Source organism: Tenrec ecaudatus, chromosome X (assembly GCF_050624435.1).
Source record: "Tenrec ecaudatus isolate mTenEca1 chromosome X, mTenEca1.hap1, whole genome shotgun sequence".
NCBI lineage: Eukaryota > Metazoa > Chordata > Mammalia > Afrosoricida > Tenrecidae > Tenrec > Tenrec ecaudatus.
Genome location: NC_134548.1, coordinates 151883305 through 151897807, shown reverse-complemented (window position 1 = coordinate 151897807; position 14503 = coordinate 151883305). Strand labels below are relative to the sequence as shown.

The 14503-nt window shown below is 42.6% G+C and overlaps 1 non-coding gene across 1 annotated transcript; it reads left to right on the top strand.

Annotated features, from left to right (window-relative positions):
- Nucleotides 1-7135: 7135 nt before the first annotated feature.
- Nucleotides 7136-7256, top strand: LOC142435429 (small nucleolar RNA SNORA61). The gene has a single exon (XR_012781487.1). It is a non-coding gene; the product is annotated as a small nucleolar RNA SNORA61 (small nucleolar RNA).
- Nucleotides 7257-14503: the final 7247 nt, after the last annotated feature.

Genomic DNA, 14503 nt, shown 5'->3' with positions numbered 1-14503 from the left:
CATTCTAAAAGAACCCATGAGAAATATTTTTCTGAGCCTTGTATGCCAGGAAAAAAAATCTTCTTTTTAAAAAAAATCATTTTATTGGGGGCTCATACAACTCTTATCACAATCCATCTATCCATCCATTGTGTCAAGCACATTTGTACGTTTGTTGCCATCATCATTCTCAAAACATTTTCTTTTTACTTGAGTCCTTGGTATCAGCTCCTTATTTCCCCCCTCCCTCTCCCACCCTCACTCACCCTTGATAATTTATGAATTGTTATTATTTTTTCATGTGTTACACTGTCCAATGTCTCCCTTCACCCACTTTTCTGTTGTCTGTCCCCCAGGGAGGGGGTTATATGTAGATCAATGTGATTAGTTCTCCCTTCCTCCCCCACCTTCCCCTTGCCCTCCTGGTATTGCTACACACATTATTGGTCCTGAGGAGTTTATCTGTCCTGGATTCCCTGTGTTTCCAGCTCTTATCTGTACCAGTGTACATCCTCTGGTCTAGCCAGATTTGTAAGGTAGAATTGGGATCATGATAGTGGTGGGGAGGAAGCATTAAAGAACTAGGGGAAAATTTCTTCGGTGCTATACTGCACCCTGAGTGGCTCGTCTCCTTCCTGCGACCCTTCTGTAAGGGGATGTCCAGTTGCCTACAAAAGGGTTTTGTGTCTCCACTCTGCACTCCCCATCATTCACAATGATATGATTTTTTGTTCTTTGATGCCTAATACCTGATCCTATCAACATCTCGTGATTACACAGGGTGGTGTGCTTCATCTACGTGGGCTTTGTTGCTTCTCAGCTAGATGGTGGCTTGTTTATCTTCAAGCTTTAACACCCCAGACACTATATCTTTTGATAGCTGGGTACCATCAGTTTTCTTCACCACATTTACTTATGCACTCACTTTGTCTTCAGCTATCATGTCAGGAAGGTGAACATCATGGAACGCCAGTTTAATAGAACAAAGTCTTCTTGCATGAGGGAGTACTTGCCCAATGTCCATCAGCTACCTTAATACTAAACCTATAAATATATGTGCATCATTCTATTTCCCCATCATCATATATATAAATATATTTGCATGTGCACATGCTTCTATAAATGCCCTTTGCCTCCTAGTTCTTTCCTCTGTTTCCTTTGACTTTCCTCCTGTCCCACTATCATGTTGAGCCTTCACTTGGGTTTCAGTAATTCCTCTCGTTTACATTGCCCTTGATCAAGCCCTACCAGGCCTCCTACACCCTGATCACCATTGATTTTGGATCACTTGTCCCTGGGTTTGTTAACACCCACTTCCCTTTCTGCTTCCCTCTCTCCCGTGTTCCCCACCCCCCCAGAACCATTGGTCCATTGTTTTCTCCTCCAGCTTGTTTATCCCGACTATCTTATCTAGATAGACCTGTAGAGAGAATAATATGCACAAAAGTAAGACAGAGGAAAACAAAGCAACAAAACAAAACAACAAAGCCGGGGGGGGGGGGGGGGGAAGCCTGTAAATAGTTCAAGGTCTGTTTGTTGACCTTTAGGAGTGTCTTCCGGTTGAGTCTGATGGGGTGCCATGCCCTGACCCCAAAGTCTATTTGTGGTATTCCCTGGGGACTTTGTTGCTCTGTTCCCCATGCTGTTCTGTTGCACACTCTTAGTGTTTTTTCTCAGTGTGGTGGGGTCAGATCAGGCGCAATTCCTGCACTGTGTCTCCAGTGTTGTCCCCAGTAGTGCTATGGGTCAGTGAGGGATGTCGTGTCTCATAGTGGGGCCTGCCCTCTGATCCTCTCTGTGCTTCGGCTGCTCTGAGTGGGAATATTGTCCTCAGGACTTGGTGGGCAAGGATGTGCTCCATTCTCGCTTCCTCCCCCCTCATTGGCTCCTGTGTTCTCTGATCAGACATATCCCTCTCCTTGAACTTTAGCTTCAGTGCTATCCTCTGAAGTGAATTTTTCTGCAGGGAGGAGGGGCTGTCCACGTACTTGGGATTGGGGCTGGCCCCTCAGACAGCTGTATTGGTTCATTGCTTCATGCTGGTATGTTGCATTTGTGTCTGGGAGCATCAGGTTGAAGTCTGGTCTCTCTTTCCCTGTGGAGATATAAACAATACCTTTCCCTTGGGTGAGTTAGTGCCCTGTTCCCTGGCTACCCTTGTCTTTTGAAAAAAAATCCTGATGAAAACTATGTTTCATTTTATGGATGGTATGCACTTGACCTTCTTCTCTTTGGCTATTAGGAAATCCAGAGCAAGGTCTGTTATCTCCTGGGAGCATTTCAGCCTACAGTTTTAAATCATCTTCCAGTTTCATTTTCTTTTCCTTCCCATATTTTCCCTTGGCATGATTCTAAGAAATAATCTATGGATTGTTTTCAATCTTCCTCTATTACCTGGTTTTATGCGACCAGAACTGGCCAAACCACTGCTGAAACCACATATTTAATGAACAGAGGCAGACAATGTGGATGTAGCAAATACCACATCATCTTAGAAAGACCATTGCTACTAGTCATTGTAGAGAAACTGAAGGGGAATGGACTAAAGATCCATTTGACTCATGAGGTTACTGAACCATAATGATCTATATGAATCAGCCTGCCTATAAACACTGCATCCAAACATTCAAGTGGCTATCTTTGGAATGGTTAAAGATGAGCTAAAGTATTATGCTCTGATATAATTCTCACTGATAGTCTGTATGCACCTGCCCTATGAGAGCTTACAGAGAAAGAGCAGGTCTGGAACAGAAGGCCAAGGAAGTCCATTGTACATAACCTTTTCATTTTCTTAATTCACTTAGAATGAGAATCCTACTCCTCATATAGGCTGGAAGGCATGGCAGGCCTTTTTCTGTCTCACCACTCTTTATGTCCTTCCACACTCTCTTCTCCTCACTAGGTCACACTGGCCTTCTTTCTGGAAATGACCAGCGTTCCCCCATCTCAGATTTGATATTCCCACTGGTTGGTATTTTCTTTCCTTAGTTCTGGACTGGGGTGGTTCTTTCTCACCCAAGAGGTGTCTGCTGACATAGCACTGCCTACAGAGACCTTCTCGGGCCAATCAATTAGGGTGATATTTTATCTACTGGTTTTTAGTCACTCTTCTCAGTAGATTGAAAACTTTCAAGGCTAGGGTGTCTCATTCATATGGGCAATGTTCCAGCTCTTTATTGTCTTTCCAAGTCCTTCTCACCATACCACCCTGTTGGTATCCTTTCTGGCACTGATCACAACTGGGAATGTTCTTTATTTCTCCCCTTGGTTAGCACTTAGTTCTCTTTACTGGATTGCGAGCTCCATGAGGGACAGGGCACAAGTCTTTTGGGTTAATTTCTGTAGCCACCTGAGGAATGACATAGCTTTAGGATTAGAACAAGATTCCATGGTCATCTCGTCGTGAGTATACACTGCAATTTGGAGTGCCTAATCTAGAATCTTCATGGCATTGGCTACAGACTCCAGAGGAAAATCAATGTAAAGTTATGTCGGTATCCACTGAAGCCAGTTAAATCATGGAGGGGGTAAGCACAACTTTTGCATGGTATCACAGGAATGCAGAAGTACACCTGTAAATACTGAGAATATTGGAAAACTATTTGTCTTCCTTAGACGATACGGTGTGGAGAAACATTTTGCTCTTTCTATTTGGGTTGAGCACTCCAATGGCCTCTCCCATGTCTGTATTCTTCCAATTATTAGTTTAAAAAAGTAACTTTTACATATTATAAAAGTAGCAACAAGACTACATTTGTACAAATTAAATTGACCAGCTTAGAAATTCCAGGAGTTAACAGGGGTAATAGCTACTAATTGGAGCAAACTGGGAAGGTCCTGAATTTTGAAGGCACTACTGTTTTAGGTGGAGCAGCTGCGGAAGGTTGTGGCGATCCAGGCCTGACTGGGGATGCTGAGAAATTGAGGTAAGTAAGTCTCATGTGGGGATGCGGTGAGATAGGGACCAAGTCCCAGGTCCACATTACACTCCCTTTCACTAATGTGATGCTTCTTCTTTTTAAAAATAGCACTGTAGTGCGTCTTCAGTGAAGGTTTGCATAGCAGTTTAGGCGTCCAGTTGACAATTTGGACCCAAGGTGTTGGGTGATATTGGTGACGTTATTTACAGTGTGTGCAGATTCTCATGATTTTCATCCAGGGCATTCCATTTCCAGCCATCTCATTTCCCTGCCTCCTTTGTTTTAAAGCCATTCTTGACTCTTTAAAGGAGCACAGAACTGACAAGTGATAGTCATCTTTTTTTTTTTTTTTTTAGCCAATTTGTTATTTGGCTCCAGAGTGGGCTCAGGGATTAGTTTGGATTTAAGGCTTGAGGGGTGTCCTGGGGCAACAGTGTAGGGCAGTGGTTCTCAACCTTCCTCAGCTGTGACCCTTTCATACAGTCTCTCATGTTGTGGTGACCCCCAAACCAGAGTTATTTTCGTTGCTACTTCATCACTGTGATTTTACTACTTTTATGAATCAGACACCCCCAAAGGAGTCGCAACCCACAGGTTGAGAACCACGGGGCTAGGGGAGCTCACCAGTCGCAACCAGTCGAGAAAGTCTGGGTATTTGCTTGTTTCTGTTCCATATTCCGGTCCCATTCTCTCATAGGCCATCTACTGTAGCCCTGATGAGGACAGTCAGTTGTTGGAGTCAGGCACCATTCAGTTCTGCTCTCAGGGAAGATGAGGTGTGGCTTGTGCAGTACTATGTGCCCTGTAGTAGGAGCCCAGGTGGTGTCATAGGTTAAGTGTCATGGTGCTAACCTCCAAATCAGTAGTTCAAAACCACTGGCCACCCGGTGGTTTTGAGACTTTCTACTCCCGTAAAGAGTTACAGTCTCAGAACCCCACAGGATGTGCCATTGCTAGGAGTCACAGTTGACAGGATGGCAGTGAGTTCATTTGTGCAGCGGCCTAGTTTCTTCTTGGAGTCTTTGGTTGCTTTCTCTTTTACTCCAGGTGAGTGGAGACCAGGAATTAGGAATGCAATATTTATCAACTTCCCCTGTGTTTGGTTTCTTGCCTTGGTCAAGTGTCTTCATGCTGTTGTTATTGTTAGGTGCCTGCGAGTCAGCCCCAACCCATCGCGACCCTGTGCACAACAGAAAGAAACACTACCTGGTCCTGCCCCATCCTCACTCTTGCTCCTAGGCCGTGCCCATTGATGCAGCCACTCACTGTGTCAATCCATCTCGCTGAGTGCTTTCCCCTCCCTCGCTGCCCCTCAGCTTTATTAAGCACAAAGTCCTTCTACAGGAACTGATTTCTCCTGACAATGTGTGCGAAGTTTGTAAGATGAAGTCTAGCCATCCTTGGCTCTAAGGGGCACTCTGGCCTTACTTCTTCCAACACAGATTGATTTGTCCTTTTAGCAGCACGTGGCATCTCCAATATTCTTCTCCAGCATCACAATTCAAATGTATCAGTTCCTCTACGGTCTTCTTTATTCAATGTCTGTCAAAGGTATATGAGGCAATGGATAAATACCATGGGTTGGGTCAAGCGTAACGTAGTTCTAAAGTAATCTCCCTGCTTTTCAACATTCTAAAGAGGTCCTGTGCAGCAGATTGCCCAACAGCACTATGCCCTTTGAGCTCTTGACTGGTGCCTCCGTGAGCACTGATTGTGGATCCAAGCAAGAGAAAATCCTTGACAACGTCAATCTTTTCTCCATTTATTATGATGTCGCCTATTGGTCCAGTTGTGAGGATTTTGGTCCTCACATTAATCTGTAATGCATATGGAAGGCTACAGTCCTTGATTTTCATCAGCAAGTGCTTCAAGTCCTCCTCACTTTCAGCAAGCCAGGTTGTGCTACGTGCACATCATAGGTTGTTGGTAAGCCTTCATGCAGCAAGTGTCTTCATGCAGTTCTTAGATATTTTTCCTTTTTGCTATAGTATCATGCCTTATTAAAGTAGTCAGACCATACACTTAAATGTCTAGGAGATGCAACGACTACCTATAGAGGCATTGATTTTGTCTATTACCCACATAGCAGTTTCTGAACTGGTGGGGGTTACATAGAACCTAGCCTGGCTGCCTGGTGTCCTTGATCCCTGAAGCATTCTCTTAAATGATCCGTCTTCTGAGTTCCAAGAGGATGCTGGAAATGGAATTGCAGACTAAATATGTGCTCGGTTGTTTTCATCTAGTGGGTAACCCACACTGCTTTCTCGATTTCTACTATGTTGTTGCGGCACTTCTTTGACGCTACCTGTAGACAGATGTATAACTTAACAGCACTGTAGAGCACTTACCCCTTTGAACAATTGAGCCTTCTCAAGTTCCAACGAAGCCTATGGTGACTGCACAAAATTGTGATGTTAAAACACCTTGTTTGGGAAATATTCAGATGGTGATTTTCAACTATGTGTTTGATCGGGGTTTATTTCCTAAAGATAATGAGAGTGGAATCTTGAAACCCCAAAAACTCTTAAGTCCAAATAAAACAAGCCCACCCGACCCACCCCAGCCCTTTATCTAACATGCTCATTAACAATGCAGCTATTTTCTGTACCCCTGAAGAAAGATTGCCCTGCTTCTCATAAGATTTAATGAGTCTCCCTCTATTCTGTCTTTTTCAAGAAAGGAGAGTCCAGAGTGATGTAGCTATGGGTTTGTTGCCATCTAAGGAAGGGCTCATTTTACAAATAAGAAGCATTTTAGGAGTAAGGAAGAAAACAATTTGGCATTGCACAAATTCATTCACTCGATTAATATTTATCAAGCTTCTACTGGATCCCAGGCGCTATGTTAGGTCCAGGGTATTGATAGCAGTAACAAAATAGATAAGGCTTCTACTCAGGAGTTTGCATTTGGATGAGATTCCTAACAGACAGATACCTCCATAAATATGAATTGAATATATCTGCTTGGATATTCGTTCGATAATTTATGGTCTATCTGTTAAGTAATAAAACAGTTAAATACCATCCTGGTTAGCAATGTTTCAAAGAAAACCTAAGCAGCTTAGTTCAAACCCTCCTTGCCTCTTGATATAACGATCACACTATCCTTCTAATTGTTTCTACTCTCTCCAGGTCAACTGTCAGAGCACACTCAGAATTAGATTTCATTCTTATAATTGTGGAATTAAAATACGTATCAGCATGATAAACTAAGAAAGGTCACAGCCTTTGAAAATAACCCTCTAGATTCCTTACCCATCAGACCTAAACACTGGTTTGAGTGGTTATAAAAGGAGGAAAAATAAAATTGAAACAAAGTTAAATTCTTTTGTTACACACAAGCTAGTTTTCAACAAACAAACAAAAGCAATACATTAATATTATTAGAAACCAAGATTTCCTTATAAAAAAATCTTATCACGACAAACAACCACTGTTTACTGTGGAGTCTAGCAATACACTATGATTGTTTTTCCTTCTCTACGATGTACTTTTCTTGGAATGTCTAACTACCAGTTGTTTTATTTTGTTTGCCCATGCCTTATCTAGCATCCTCCTGTCTCCTCAATTCTTTATTACGTCTCCCCTCATGTCTCATAGGCCTCCTTCCCCGAGCCTGTCATCTCCCTGATCCAACAACGTTCTTCGGCAGACCTGCTGCACAACTCTCACCCTGAGCTGTCTGCGGGCCACTCTCCCAGATTGGATCCCATTTCCTGAATTCCAACCTTGTTTTACCTTCTCAGGTGGTTAGAGCGCATTCTTCAGTAGCTGTCAAAGAAAAAATTGCACGAGAGAGAAACTGTCTGAAAAGGTCTTTAGCCTCCCATTTAAGTCATATTTTAACTGGGAAGATAATTCTGGCTGGAAATTTTCTCTCTCGTGTAATTTTTATGGCCTCAATCAGTAATCTTCTAGTATCAACTGCTGGGCTTGAGAGCCTGCTATTGTCTGGATCCCTCTTTGTGCATTATGTGGGAGTGACTTTCTGGAAACTTTCAGGACATCTCTGAATCTCTGTTGTTCAGACATTTCAGCACTAGGTGTGCCTGGCACCTGTCTTGAGATCATAAGCCTCTGGGCACCTCTAACTTGAGGAGGAACTGGGTAGTCGGCAGTGTGGCACAGGGTGGGATTGGGGTGAAGGGAGGGTAGAGGGGCAAGAACATAGCTCTGATGGAGTAACCCCTGATTAAAAACCTTCAGGGGTCTCTCTTGCCTAGAGAGGAAAGTTCAAACTCCTCAGCGTGGTGTTCAATGCCTTCAAGAATTTGTTCTCACCTACCTGTCTTGTCTTAGACACAATTTCTCCTTCCAAGGCAATTGGAGTACTTGGTAGGCCTGAACCACAAGAGTACTTTTCACATCCAAGCCATTGTTCATGGCCATGTCATTCAGTGTGTTCTACCCCCATCTCTGCCCTCACACCCACACATTGCTGGAGTGACTTGCTCATGGAAAATACCTTTCCAAATCCCATAGCCCTTCCAAGCTCCAAAAGCATCTCTTCCATTAAGAATTCATATCTCCCTCATCATAACAATTGGTTCCTCCTTGGGAGCAATCTTCACTCCTTCTCTTGTATTGTGGTCACTGATGCACATGCACTTCACTATAAACTCTTTGAGACGCTTGCTGCTGTGTGCCCTTACCTTGATTCTGATTCATGGCAACCCTAGGTAAGAGTAGAACTACCCCATAAAAGTCCCAAATCAAACTCATTGCCATCTAGTAGATTCCAACTCATAGCAACGCTATGTAGGTTTTCTAAGGCTAAATCTTTTTTTAAAAAACATTTTATTAGGGACTCATACAACTCTTATCACAATCTATACATACATCAATTGTATAAAGCACATCTGTACATTCCACTTAAGCCCTTTGCATCAAGTCCTCTTTTTCCCCTCCCTCCCCGCCCCCCTTCCTTCGTGAGCCCTTGATAATTTATAAATTATTATTTTGTCATATCTTGCCCTGTCTGGCGTCTCCCTTCAACCTCTTTTCTGTTGTCCGTCCCCCAGGGAGGAGGTCACATGTAGATCCGTGTAATCGGTTTGCTCTTTCCAGCCCACTCACCCTCTACCCTCCCAGTATCGCCCCTCACACCCCTGGTCCTGAAGGTATCATCCACCCTGGATTCCCTGAGCCTCCAGCTCCTATATGCACCAGTGTACAACCTCTGCCCTATCCAGACCTGCAAGGTAAAAGGGGCTAAATCTTTAAAGGAGCATCCAGCTTCACTGTTCTCCCACAGGAGGTTCAAACCTCCAAACTTGAGATCAGCAGTCCAATGTTTACCCAACAGCGCCACCAGGGCTTCTTTTTTTTTAATTATGGCAAAATATACATAATAAAACATTCTCCATTTCAACAACTTCTGTGTGTGCCACTGATTATCCTCTTCGTGTTGTACAACCATTGTTCCATCACCATGGACAGAAACTCAATGCCCCTCAGCTAAAGCTCTTCCTCCTGCACTCATTGTAACCATTGGTCAAATTTTGGTGTCTTTTTTTTCTTTGTAGTTGTCTTGATATAATATTCACATTTCATACATTCCCATAGTTAAATTGCTTTTTAAAAAAGTTGGATATACATCATCACAATCAGTTTTGATTCCTCTTCCCCCTCTCTTTCAATAATTTTTGTCATTTGTCAAACAAGTTTTTAAATTAATTTTATTAGATATATTTCTAAATATTTTATTCTTTTTAAGACTGTTGTCTTATTTTCATTTTCACATTGCTTCCATGATATTTTTAATAAGACATAACAGTTGACTGGGATCAATCTGAGTTTAAAATCAAAGGTTGTAAAAAATATTCTTAAGTTGGTTTTTTCAGGAGTCACAATATTTTACAATGACCTGCACAATAATTAAACCTTAAAGCTAGCTGTGTTAGACCAGGTTGACAAGAGAAACAAATCCAGTGACACTCATATAAGGAAGGACTTTATATCCAAGACTAATTGTATATTAAGAAAGCATCCCAGCCCAGTCCAGATCAAGTTCTTAAGTCAATACCAGTCCATAAATCTCTCTTCAGACTCACACAGTCTCAGGCAATGAGGAAAAATGCAGGAAGATCGCAGGCCAGTGGGTGCAAAGTCTTGTGGATCCAGTGGTGTTGGACACATCTCTAGGGCTCTGGCTGCCCTCAGCATGGCCCCATGTGGCTTGTCAACAGGAAGGTGAAGCAGGGTGAGAGTGCATCCCGTCTCCTGGGGAGAAAGAGAGGGAGTTCCCAAAATCCTTATTGGAAATCCAAGCCCACAAGGAGGCATCATCAAGCCGTGACCTGATTGACAGGTTAGACTTCACCCTTACACTTATTTATCAATTTGGAATGAAATTATGTAACTACTACACTATCCTATTAATATATTTTGGTCATGTGGAAACAATTGACTTTGCTAATGGACTTAACATTATCATTAAAAATTCCCCACCCTATCTGAGCAAAGTTAACATGAAACTACTTGCTTTGTTCTGGAAGTGTCTAAGAAAATAATTAAAGTATTTTATATGCTTCTTGAATGAGTACTTTTATCATTGTAGTTATTTTTCAAAAAGACACGGAGTCCCTGGGTGCTGGGATTAATGTCCTGCTGGTGAGCATTTTATCCAATGAGATTAGATTGTTTGTTAAACATCAAGAGTAGGAATCTACTTTGAATGTTCTGGATTGATTTTGTTTGGGGCACTAAACACCAATTCCCTCACCTAAAGGGAATACCATATTGGTATTAAAACCAAGACAACTGCTCCCATAGACTCCTGGTTCTCTTTCTCTATGCTTAATTAAATAGTGAACAAGTCATTCAAAACATTTATCATGTTGGCCAGAACTCAAAAACACAGGGAGTATTCATTTATTTTCCTTCAAACAATATTTTGTTTTGGCCTTAAAAGGGGGTTTCTATGCTAATTAGGGTTTTGACATGTTTACCTAGATTCTGTGTCAAGTTTTTAAAAGAAATTTCATGGACTCGGGCATTTGAGAAGTTGGAGGAGACCTTAGAAAGCCAGGGCAAGGGTCTTGGAGCCAAGTTCAGCCTGTAGACATGTTTTGTTTGGCCTCTGCAGTACTTTAAAAATATTTAAATCAGTTGCCAACATGAAAAAAAAAAAACAAGGCGGTTTCACATAAAATCTGGATTTCTGGCTTTTCTTGAAGAACTGGGTAAAGCTGACTATGTGAGGCCAACCTTGCTGTATGGCCCATATAGGGGGCATGCACACCCTGGTTTGCCAACGCCATCCATTCCCTGGGTTCCTTCCTTTAGATACCTGACCTGTCTGCTCCCAGGAGGCCTTCGAGTCTGTTACTTTTGAGCTCATTTTATAACTTCCCAAGGTTTTCAGACTGAGGTTTGGCAAAATCATTTCTACCCAAATAAGTCAACAGCTAATTAACCATCAACGTCTACATTTCTTTCATCATAAAGGCCTAGAGTATTATTTACCAGATAACTTTAGAAAATGGCTAATTGTTCCTTGTTTTATTTTAATGAGATTATCTTGATTGAATGACATTCCCATAGGTGAATTAGGCTTTTTATATAGAGGAACTACTGGAAGGTTTCAAGGAGCTTCCTAGAGCAGCAGTTCTCAACCTGTGGGTCCAGACCCCTTTGAAGGTCGAACGACCCTTTCACAGAGGTTGCATAACACCATTGGAAAACATATTTCCGATGGTCTTAGGAACCGAGTCACCGCTGCTCTATCCGTCCCCAGGCAGGACCGCCCACATGCAGATACGCCCACACACGAGTACCTGGCGTGAAGGCTGTGACCCATGCTATACCATGCTTCACGACAAAATTTCATTTATTTGTAATTAGAAATATTTCACAATATACAATTACATATTGTTTTGTGATTAATCACTATTCTTTAATGATGTTCAATTTGTCACAATGAAAACACATGCTGCCTATCAGATATTTACATGAGGATTCCTCACAGTAGCAAAATGACACTGATGAAGTAGCAACGAAAATAATTGTATGGTTGGGGGTCACCACAACATGAGGAACTGTATGAAAGGGACTCGGTGTTAGGAAAGTTGAAAACCACTGCGCTAGAGAAAGATTCCATATAAAAACCATAAAAATGTGTTCTGAAAGAAAAAAAAGTTTTCTGAAATTCCTTTTTCTTATTTGTCTATACCCTAATTCTGTTCTGGCCTCCTTTATAAAACATGACTCCCCTTCTCTCCTCTTCCTCTGAACTCCTATGACTTGCTTCTATGCCCAGTGAACATGCAAGTTACTGCTTAATCATTCATTCATCAGTAAATATTTACTTGCGCACCCATTAAAAGTCAAATGCTATTCTAGGCACTTGGGATAGCACAGGGAATCAAAAAGATATGCCTTGCCTTCTGCAGTTTACCTTCTAGGGTGAAAGAGAAAGAAGGCAATAAATAAGAACAATTCTGACGGTTAGAGAACTACAAATGCAACCTGCTGCCAGGCAGTCAGTTCGGACTCATAGACACCTTATAGAGCAGAGGAGAACTGCTCTCACGATTTCCCATCTTAATGGGAACTACCAGCTTCCTCTTCCACCAAGTGGCTGAGGGGTTTGAACCTCCTCTGACCTTGTAGCCAAACGCCTAGCCCCCCACAGAGCTCCTCTCTCTCTCTCTCTCTCTCTCTCTCTCTCTCTCTCTCTCTCTCTCTCTCTCTCTCTCTCTCTCTCTCTCTCTCATTCTCTCTCTCTCTCTCTCTCTCTTCATTTTATTGGGGGCTTATCCAACTCTTATCACAATCCATCCATCCATCCATTGTGTCAGCACATTTGTACATTTGTTGCCATCATCATTCTCAAAACTTTTTTTTTCTACTTGAGCCCTTGGTATCAGCTTCTCATTTTTTTTATGGTTACAGGCAGGATAAAAATTGGATGATGTCACTGGGCCAGGATGATGTCACTCTCTTTTAGATAGAGTACGTGGAGGTGGAGAAGGCTTGATGTCAAGGAATCAGACTGTTCCAGAGAGAAGGAAATATGAACACATCTTCTTGACTGGTGTGTAAGCAAGCTTAATGTGTTCAAGGAAGGGCACCCGGTCTGGCCAGAGCACAGGGAAAGAAGGGGGCACTGGTAGGTGCTGAACAGGCAAAGGAAGGCAGGGACCAGATCACCCAGAATGTAGAAGAGTCTGAGATCTTATTCTGCTTTAGAAACCACCGGAGGGTTACCTATACTATTAGTCATGGTTTATACTCCTCCTGAGCTCTGGTAGCTTAGTAGGTTACATGCTGCATTGCTAGCTGCAAGGTCAGCAGTTCTAAATCACCTGCTGCTCCGAGGAAGAAAGATAAGGTTTTCTACTCCAGTGAAGATGTACAGTGTGCTTAACCCACGGACAATTCTACTCTGTGATAGGGTCCTGTTGAGTAAGAATCGAGTCGATAGCAGTGCATTTGGGTCGGAGTCTTCCACAGCAGACCTCAGGGAACTGTCGTTGTTACAGGTGCTTGCTGTCTGGTCAATTGTACATAGAGTCTCTATGAGTTTGAAGTGACTTGATGACACTGAACAGCAGCCAGTTCTGACTCATAGCGATCGAATGCACAACAAAATGAAACACTGCCCAGGGCTTCACCATCATTTTGTTTGGGCCCATTGTAGGCACTGTGTCAAACCATATTGTTGAAAGTCTCTTTCTCACTGACCAAGCATGATGTCCTTTTCCAGGGAAGAGTCTTTCCTGATAATAGGCCCAAGGTTCATAGTATTAGGCTGAAGGAACCCTAGTGATGTGGTGGTTTTATACCTTGAGCGTCGACACATAGGATCAGCAGTTCAAACCCACCAGCTGCTATGAGGTAAAAAAATAAGGCTCACTGCTTTCAAAAACCCATGGGTTCGGTTTTATCCTACAGGGTCATTATGAGTCAGAATCAACCTGATGGAAACGAGGTGGGATTTAGGGGTTGGTCTGGTCTTTGTTTTAGGCAAATAGTAAAACTAATAAATCAATTGCCTTTGAGTTGGTTCCACCTTACGGTGATCCCATCTATCTGGTGTAGAATAGAACTCACTTCACAGGGTTTTCATGGCTGTGACCTTTAGGAAGATAACCAGGCCGTTCTGAGGTTCCTCTGGTTGAGGTCGCCAACCTTTCCCTTAGAGCAGCGGTTCTCAATCTTTGGGTTGCGACTCCTTTGGGTGTCAAATGACCTTTTCATAGGGGTTGTCCAATTCATAACAGTAGTAAAATGACAGTGATGAAATAGCAATGAAAATAATTTTATGGTTGGGGGTCACCACCACATGAGGAATGGTATGAAAGGGTCACGGCATTAGGAAGTTTGAGAACCACTGCCTTAGAGACTCATTCGGACCACTCAGAGCCTCAAGACATACCACAATAACTGAATACATATTTACCAAACTGTTGGCTTGGAGAGCCAAGACAACACTCTTGGAACAAGGCTATTACTAAGAGGGCCTGGTGTGGCTGGACTTAGGAGCATTCCATTTGCAAGAGAGAATCACCCTCAGAAAGAACCAAAGGAAATGGAAGAAAGTTTCTACATCTTGCACGGTATCATGAGAATTCTGCAGACTTCCATGGAACTGTGTGGGAA